A 9,075-nucleotide genomic window follows, 5' to 3' on the forward strand; every position below is an offset into this window, starting at 1 on the left:
CTAACAAAGTTTTGACACAGATTCCCAATTCTGGCATTCAGAACATATAGCACGTTGCTGTAAGCAAGCACATTCTCATTCAAACTTGCAAGTTACTATGTAGGAACATGTTTGTATAGGTATTTCAAAGATGCCCAGAACTGAGCTAAACGTTGTATGTCTCCAACTCCTAGAAATAACTTCATGCCCCATCTCCCTTACTTCCAGTTAGTAAGGATCACATAATTCCTAACAAAGTTTTGACACAGATTCCCAATTCGGGCATTCAGAACATATAGCACGTTGCTGTAAGCAAGCACATTCTCATTCAAAGTTGCAAGTTACTATGTAGGAACAAGTTTGTATAGGTATTTCAAAGATGCCCAGAACTGAACTAAACGGTGTATGTCTGCAACTCCTAGAAATAACTTCATGCCCCATCTCCCTTACTTCCATCTAGTAAGGATCACATAATTCCTACCAAAGTTTTGACACAGATTCCCAATTCGGGCATTCAGAACATATAGCACGTTGCTGTAAGCAAGCACATTCTCATTCATAGTTGCAAGTTACTATGTAGGAACAAGTTTGTATAGGTATTTCAAAGATGCCCAGAACTGAGCTAAACGTTGTATGTCTGCAGCTCCTAGAAATAACTTCATGCCCCATCTCCCTTACTTCCATCTATTAAGGATCACATCATTCCTGACAAAGTTTTGACACAGATTCCCAATTCGGGCATTCAGATCCTATAGCACGTTGCTGTAAGCAAGCACATTCTCATTCAAAGTTGCAAGTTACTATGTAGGAACAAGTTTGTATAGGTATTTCAAAGATGCCCAGAACTGAGCTAAACGTTGTATGTCTCCAACTCCTAGAAATAACTTCATGCCCCATCTCCCTTACTTCCAGCTAGTAAGGATCACATAATTCCTAACAAAGTTTTGACACAGATTCCCAATTCTGGCATTCAGAACATATAGCACGTTGCTGTAAGCAAGCACATTCTCATTCAAACTTGCAAGTTACTATGTAGGAACATGTTTGTATAGGTATTTCAAAGATGCCCAGAACTGAGCTAAACGTTGTATGTCTCCAACTCCTAGAAATAACTTCATGCCCCATCTCCCTTACTTCCAGTTAGTAAGGATCACATAATTCCTAACAAAGTTTTGACACAGATTCCCAATTCGGGCATTCAGAACATATAGCACGTTGCTGTAAGCAAGCACATTCTCATTCAAACTTGCAACTTACTATGTAGGAACATGTTTGTATAGGTATTTCAAAGATGCCCAGAACTGAGCTAAACTTGGTATGTGTCCAACTCCTAGAAATAACTTCATGCCCCATCTCCCTTACTTCCAGCTAGTAAGGATCACATAATTCCTGACAAAGTTTTGACACAGATTCCCAATTCGGGTATTCAGATCATATAGCACGTTGCTGTAAGCAAGCACATTCTCATTCAAAGTTGCAAGTTACTATGTAGGAACAAGTTTGTATAGGTATTTCAAAGATGCCGAGAACTGAGCTAAACTTGGTATGTGTCCAACCTCTAGAAATAACTTCATGCCCCAACTCCCTTACTTCCAGCTGGTAAGGATCACATAATTCCTACCAAAGTTTGACACAGATTCCCAATTCGGGCATTCAGAACATATAGCACGTTGCTGTAAGCAAGCACATTCTCATTCAAAGTTGCAAGTTACTATGTAGGAACAAGTTTGTATAGGTATTTCAAAGATGCCCAGAACTGAGCTAAACGTTGTATGTCTCCAACTCCTAGAAACAACTTCATGCCCCATCTCCCTTACTTCCAGCTAGTAAGGATCACATAATTCCTAACAAAGTTTTGACACAGATTCCCAATTCGGGCATTCAGAACATATAGCACGTTGCTGTAAGCAAGCACATTCTCATTCAAAGATGCAAGATACTATGTAGGAACAAGTTTGTATAGGTATTTCAAAGATGCCCAGAACTGAGCTAAACGTTGTATGTCTCCAACTCCTAGAAATAACTTCATGCCCCATCTCCCTTACTTCCAGCTAGTGAGGATCACATAATTTCTAACAAAGTTTTGACACAGATTCCCAATTCGGGCATTCAGAACATATAGCACGTTGCTGTAAGCAAGCACATTCTCATTCTAAGAAGCAAGTTACTATGTAGGAACAAGTTTGTATAGGTATTTCAAAGATGCCCAGAACTGAGCTAAAGTGGGTATGTGACCAACTCCTAGACATAACTTCATGCCCTATCTCCCTTACTTCCAGCTTGTAATGATCACATTATTCCTAACAAAGTTTTGACACAGATTCCCAATTCGGGCATTCAGAACATATAGCACGTTGCTGTAAGCAAGCACATTCTCATTCAAAGTTGCAAGTTACTATGTAGGAACAAGTTTGTATAGGTATTTCAAAGATGCCCAGAACAGAGCTAAACGTTGTATGTCTCCAACTCCTAGAAATAACTTCATGACCCATCTCCCTTACTTCCAGCTAGTAAGGATCACATAATTCCTGACAAAGATTTGACACAGATTCCCAATTCGGGCATTCAGATCATATAGCACGTTGCTGTAAGCAAGCACATTCTCATTCAAAGTTGCAAGTTACTATGTAGGAACAAGTTTGTATAGGTATTTCAAAGATGCCCAGAACTGAGATAAACTTGGTATGTGTCCAACCTCTAGAAATAACTTCATGCCCCAACTCACTTACTTCCAGCTGGAAAGGATCACATAATTCCTAACAAATTTTGACACAGATTCCCAATTCGGGCATTCAGAACATATAGCACGTTGCTGTAAGCAAGCACATTCTCATTCAAAGTTGCAAGTTACTATGTAGGAACAAGTTTGTATAGGTATTTCAAAGATGCCCAGAACTGAGCTAAACTTGGTATGTCTCCAACTCCTAGAAATAACTTCATGCCCCATCTTCCTTACTTCCAGTTAGTAAGGATCACATAATTTCTAACAAAGTTTTGACAGAGATTCCCAATTCGGGCATTCAGAACATATAGCACGTTGCTGTAAGCAAGCACATTCTCATTCAAAGTTGCAAGTTACTATGTAGGAACAAGTTTGTATAGGTATTTCAAAGATGCCCAGAACTGAGCTAAACGTTGTATGTCTCCAACTCCTAGAAATAACTTCATGCCCCATCTCCCTTACTTCCAGCTAGTAAGGATCACATAATTCCTAACAAAGTTTTGACACAGATTCCCAATTCTGGCATTCAGAACATATAGCACGTTGCTGTAAGCAAGCACATTCTCATTCAAACTTGCAAGTTACTATGTAGGAACATGTTTGTATAGGTATTTCAAAGATGCCCAGAACTGAGCTAAACGTTGTATGTCTCCAACTCCTAGAAATAACTTCATGCCCCATCTCCCTTACTTCCAGTTAGTAAGGATCACATAATTCCTAACAAAGTTTTGACACAGATTCCCAATTCGGGCATTCAGAACATATAGCACGTTGCTGTAAGCAAGCACATTCTCATTCAAAGTTGCAAGTTACTATGTAGGAACAAGTTTGTATAGGTATTTCAAAGATGCCCAGAACTGAGCTAAACGGTGTATGTCTGCAACTCCTAGAAATAACTTCATGCCCCATCTCCCTTACTTCCATCTAGTAAGGATCACATAATTCCTACCAAAGTTTTGACACAGATTCCCAATTCGGGCATTCAGAACATATAGCACGTTGCTGTAAGCAAGCACATTCTCATTCAAAGTTGCAAGTTACTATGTAGGAACAAGTTTGTATAGGTATTTCAAAGATGCCCAGAACTGAGATAAACTTGGTATGTGTCCAACCTCTAGAAATAACTTCATGCCCCAACTCACTTACTTCCAGCTGGAAAGGATCACATAATTCCTAACAAATTTTGACACAGATTCCCAATTCGGGCATTCAGAACATATAGCACGTTGCTGTAATCAAGCACATTCTCATTCAAAGTTGCAAGTTACTATGTAGGAACAAGTTTGTATAGGTATTTCAAAGATGCCCAGAACTGAGCTAAACTTGGTATGTCTCCAACTCCTAGAAATAACTTCATGCCCCATCTCCCTTACTTCCAGCTAGTAAGGATCACATAATTCCTAACAAAGTTTTGACACAGATTCCCAATTCGGGCATTCAGAACATATAGCACGTTGCTGTAAGCAAGCACATTCTCATTCAAAGTTGCAAGTTACTATGTAGGAACAAGTTTGTATAGGTATATCAAAGATGCCCAGAAATGAGCTAAACTTGGTATGTCTCCAACTCCTAGAAATAACTTCATGCCCCATCTTCCTTACTTCCAGCTAGTAAGGATCACATAATTTCTAACAAAGTTTTGACAGAGATTCCCAATTCGGGCATTCAGAACATATAGCACGTTGCTGTAAGCAAGCACATTCTCATTCAAAGTTGCAAGTTACTATGTAGGAACAAGTTTGTATAGGTATTTCAAAGATGCCCAGAACTGAGCTAAACGTTGTATGTCTCCAACTCCTAGAAATAACTTCATGCCCCATCTCCCTTACTTCCAGCTAGTAAGGATCACATAATTCCTAACAAAGTTTTGACACAGATTCCCAATTCTGGCATTCAGAACATATAGCACGTTGCTGTAAGCAAGCACATTCTCATTCAAACTTGCAAGTTACTATGTAGGAACATGTTTGTATAGGTATTTCAAAGATGCCCAGAACTGAGCTAAACGTTGTATGTCTCCAACTCCTAGAAATAACTTCATGCCCCATCTCCCTTACTTCCAGTTAGTAAGGATCACATAATTCCTAACAAAGTTTTGACACAGATTCCCAATTCGGGCATTCAGAACATATAGCACGTTGCTGTAAGCAAGCACATTCTCATTCAAAGTTGCAAGTTACTATGTAGGAACAAGTTTGTATAGGTATTTCAAAGATGCCCAGAACTGAGCTAAACGGTGTATGTCTGCAACTCCTAGAAATAACTTCATGCCCCATCTCCCTTACTTCCATCTAGTAAGGATCACATAATTCCTACCAAAGTTTTGACACAGATTCCCAATTCGGGCATTCAGAACATATAGCACGTTGCTGTAAGCAAGCACATTCTCATTCATAGTTGCAAGTTACTATGTAGGAACAAGTTTGTATAGGTATTTCAAAGATGCCCAGAACTGAGCTAAACGTTGTATGTCTGCAGCTCCTAGAAATAACTTCATGCCCCATCTCCCTTACTTCCATCTATTAAGGATCACATCATTCCTGACAAAGTTTTGACACAGATTCCCAATTCGGGCATTCAGATCCTATAGCACGTTGCTGTAAGCAAGCACATTCTCATTCAAAGTTGCAAGTTACTATGTAGGAACAAGTTTGTATAGGTATTTCAAAGATGCCCAGAACTGAGCTAAACGTTGTATGTCTCCAACTCCTAGAAATAACTTCATGCCCCATCTCCCTTTCTTCCAGCTAGTAAGAATCACATAATTCCTAACAAAGTTTTGACACAGATTCCCAATTCGGGCATTCAGAACATATAGCACGTTGCTGTAAGCAAGCACATTCTCATTCAAAGTTGCAAGTTACTATGTAGGAACAAGTTTGTATAGGTATTTCAAAGATGCCCAGAACTGAGCTAAAGTCGGTATGTCTCCAACTCCTAGAAATAACTTCATGCCCCATCTCCCTTACTTCCAGCTAGTAAGGATCACATAATTCCTAACAAAGTTTTGACACAGATTCCCAAATCGGGCATTCAGAACATATAGCACGTTGCTGTAAGCAAGCACATTCTCATTCAAAGTTGCAAGTTACTATGTAGGAACAAGTTTGTATAGGTATTTCAAAGATGCCCAGAACTGAGCTAAACGTGGTATGTCTCCAACTCCTAGAAATAACTTCATGCCCCATCTCCCTTACTTCCAGCTAGTAAGGATCACATAATTCCTAACAAAGTTTTGACACAGATTCCTAATTCGGGCATTCAGAACATATAGCACGTTGCTGTAAGCAAGCACATTCTCATTCAAAGTTGCAAGATACTATGTAGGAATAAGTTTGTATAGGTATTTCAAAGATGCCCAGAACTGAGCTAAACTTGGTATGTGTCCAACCTCTAGATATAACTTCATGCCCCGTCTCCCTTACTTCCAGCTAGTGAGGATCACATAATTCCTAACAAAGCTTTGACACAGATTCCCAATTCGGGCATTCAGATCATATAGCACGTTGCTGTAAGCAAGCACATTCTCATTCAAACTTGCAAGTTACTATGTAGGAACAAGTTTGTATAGGTATTTCAAAGATGCCCAGTACTGAGCTAAGCGTTGTATGACTCCAACTCCTAGATAACTTCATGCCCCATCTCCCTTACTTCCAGCTAGTAAGGATCACATAATTCCTAACAAAGTTTTGACACAGATTCCCAATTCGGGCATTCAGAACATATAGCACGTTGCTGTAAGCAAGCACATTCTCATTCAAAGTTGCAAGTTACTATGTAGGAACAAGTTTGTATAGGTATTTCAAAGATGCCCAGAACTGAGCTAAAGTGGGTATGTGTCCAACTCCTAGAAATAACTTCATGCCCCATCTCCCTTACTTCCAGCTAGTAAGGATCACATAATTCCTAACAAAGTTTTGACACAGATTCCCAATTCGGGCATTCAGAACATATAGCACGTTGCTGTAAGCAAGCACATTCTCATTCAAAGTTGCAAGTTACTATGTAGGAACAAGTTTGTATAGGTATTTCAAAGATGCCCAGAACTGAGCTAAACGTTGTATGTCTCCAACTCCTAGAAATAACTTCATGCCCCATCTCCCTTACATCCAGCTAGTAAGGATCACATAATTTCTAACAAAGTTTTGACACAGATTCCCAATTTGGGCATTCAGAACATATAGCACGTTGCTGTAAGCAAGCACATTCTGATTCAAAGTTGCAAGTTACTATGTAGGAACAAGTTTGTATAGGTATTTCAAAGATGCCCTGAACTGAGCTAAACGTGGTATGTCTCCAACTCCTAGAAATAACTTCATGCCCCATCTCCCTTACTTCCAGCTAGTAAGGATCACATAATTCCTAACAAAGTTTTGACACAGATTCCCAATTCGGGCATTCAGAACATATAGCACGTTGCTGTAAGCAAGCACATTCTCATTCAAAGTTGCAAGATACTATGTAGGAATAAGTTTGTATAGGTATTTCAAAGATGCCCAGAACTGAGCTAAACTTGGTATGTGTCCAACCTCTAGAAATAACTTCATGCCCCAACTCCCTTACTTCCAGTTAGTAAGGATCACATATTTCCTAACAAAGTTTAGACACAGATTCCCAATTCGGGCATTCAGAACATATAGCACGTTGTTGTAAGCAAGCACATTCTCATTAAAAGTTGCAAATTACTATGTAGGAACAAGTTTGTATAGGTAATTCAAAGATGTCCAGAACTGAGCTAAACTTGGTATGTGTCCAACTTCTAGAAATAAATTCATGCCCCAACTCCCTTACTTCCAGTTAGTAAGAGTCACATAATTCCTACCAAAGTTTTGACACAGATTCCCAATTCGGGCATTCAGAACATATAGCACGTTGCTGTAAGCAAGCACATTCTCATTCAAAGTTGCAAGTTACTATGTAGGAACAAGTTTGTATAGGTATTTCAAAGATGCCCAGAAATGAGCTAAACGTTGTTTGTCTCAAACTCCTAGAAATAACTTCATGCCCCATCTCCCTTACTTCCAGCTAGTAAGGATCACATAATTCCTAACAAAGTTTTGACACAGATTCCCAATTCGGGCATTCAGAACATATAGCACGTTGCTGTAAGCAAGCACATTCTCATTCAAAGTTGCAAGTTACTGTGTAGGAACAAGTTTTTATAGGTATTTCAAAGATGCCCAGAACTGAGCTAAACGTTGTATGTCTCCAACTCCCAGAAATAACTTCATGCCCCCTCTCCCTTACTTCCAGCTAGTAAGGATCACATAATTCCTAACAAAGTTTTGACACAGATTCCCAATTCGGGCATTCAGAACATATAGCACGTTGCTGTAAGCAAGCACATTCTCATTCAAAGTTGCAAGTTACTATGTAGGAACAAGTTTGTATAGGTATTTCAAAGATGCCCAGAACTGAGCTAAACGGTGTATGTCTGCAACTCCTAGAAATAACTTCATGCCCCATCTCCCTTACTTCCATCTAGTAAGGATCACATAATTCCTAACCAAGTTTTGACACAGATTCCCAATTCGGGCATTCAGAACATATAGCACGTTGCTGTAAGCAAGCACATTCTCATTCAAAGTTGCAAGTTACTATGTAGGAACAAGTTTGTATAGGTATTTCAAAGATGCCCAGAACTGAGCTAAACGTTGTATGTCTCCAACTCCTAGAAATAACTTCATGGCCCATCTCCCTTACTTCCAGCTAGTAAGGATCACATAATTCCTAACAAAGTTTTGACACAGATTCCCAATTCGGGCATTCAGAACATATAGCACGTTGCTGTAAGCAAGCACATTCTCATTCAAAGTTGCAAGTTACTATGTAGGAACAAGTTTGTATAGGACTTTCAAAGATGCCCATAACTGAGCTGAAGTTTGTATGTCTCCAACTCCTAGATATAACTTCATGCCCCATCTCCCTTACTTCCAGCTAGTGAGGATCACATAATTCCTAACAAAGCTTTGACACAGATTCCCAATTCGGGCATTCAGATCATATAGCACGTTGCTGTAAGCAAGCACATTCTCATTCAAAGTTGCAAGTTACTATGTAGGAACAAGTTTGTATAGGTATTTCAAAGATGCCCAGTACTGAGCTAAGCGTTGTATGACTCCAACTCCTAGATAACTTCATGCCCCATCTCCCTTACTTCCAGCTAGTAAGGATCACATAATTCCTAACAAAGTTTTGACACAGATTCCCAATTCGGGCATTCAGAACATATAGCAAGTTGCTGTAAGCAAGCACATTCTGATTCAAACTTGCAAGTTACTATGTAGGAACAAGTTTGTATAGGTATTTCAAAGATGCCCAGAACTGAGCTAAACGTTGTATGTCTCCAACTCCTAGAAATAACTTCATGCCCC

This window comes from Diceros bicornis, chromosome 37 (assembly GCF_020826845.1).
Source record: "Diceros bicornis minor isolate mBicDic1 chromosome 37, mDicBic1.mat.cur, whole genome shotgun sequence".
Classification (NCBI taxonomy): domain Eukaryota; kingdom Metazoa; phylum Chordata; class Mammalia; order Perissodactyla; family Rhinocerotidae; genus Diceros; species Diceros bicornis.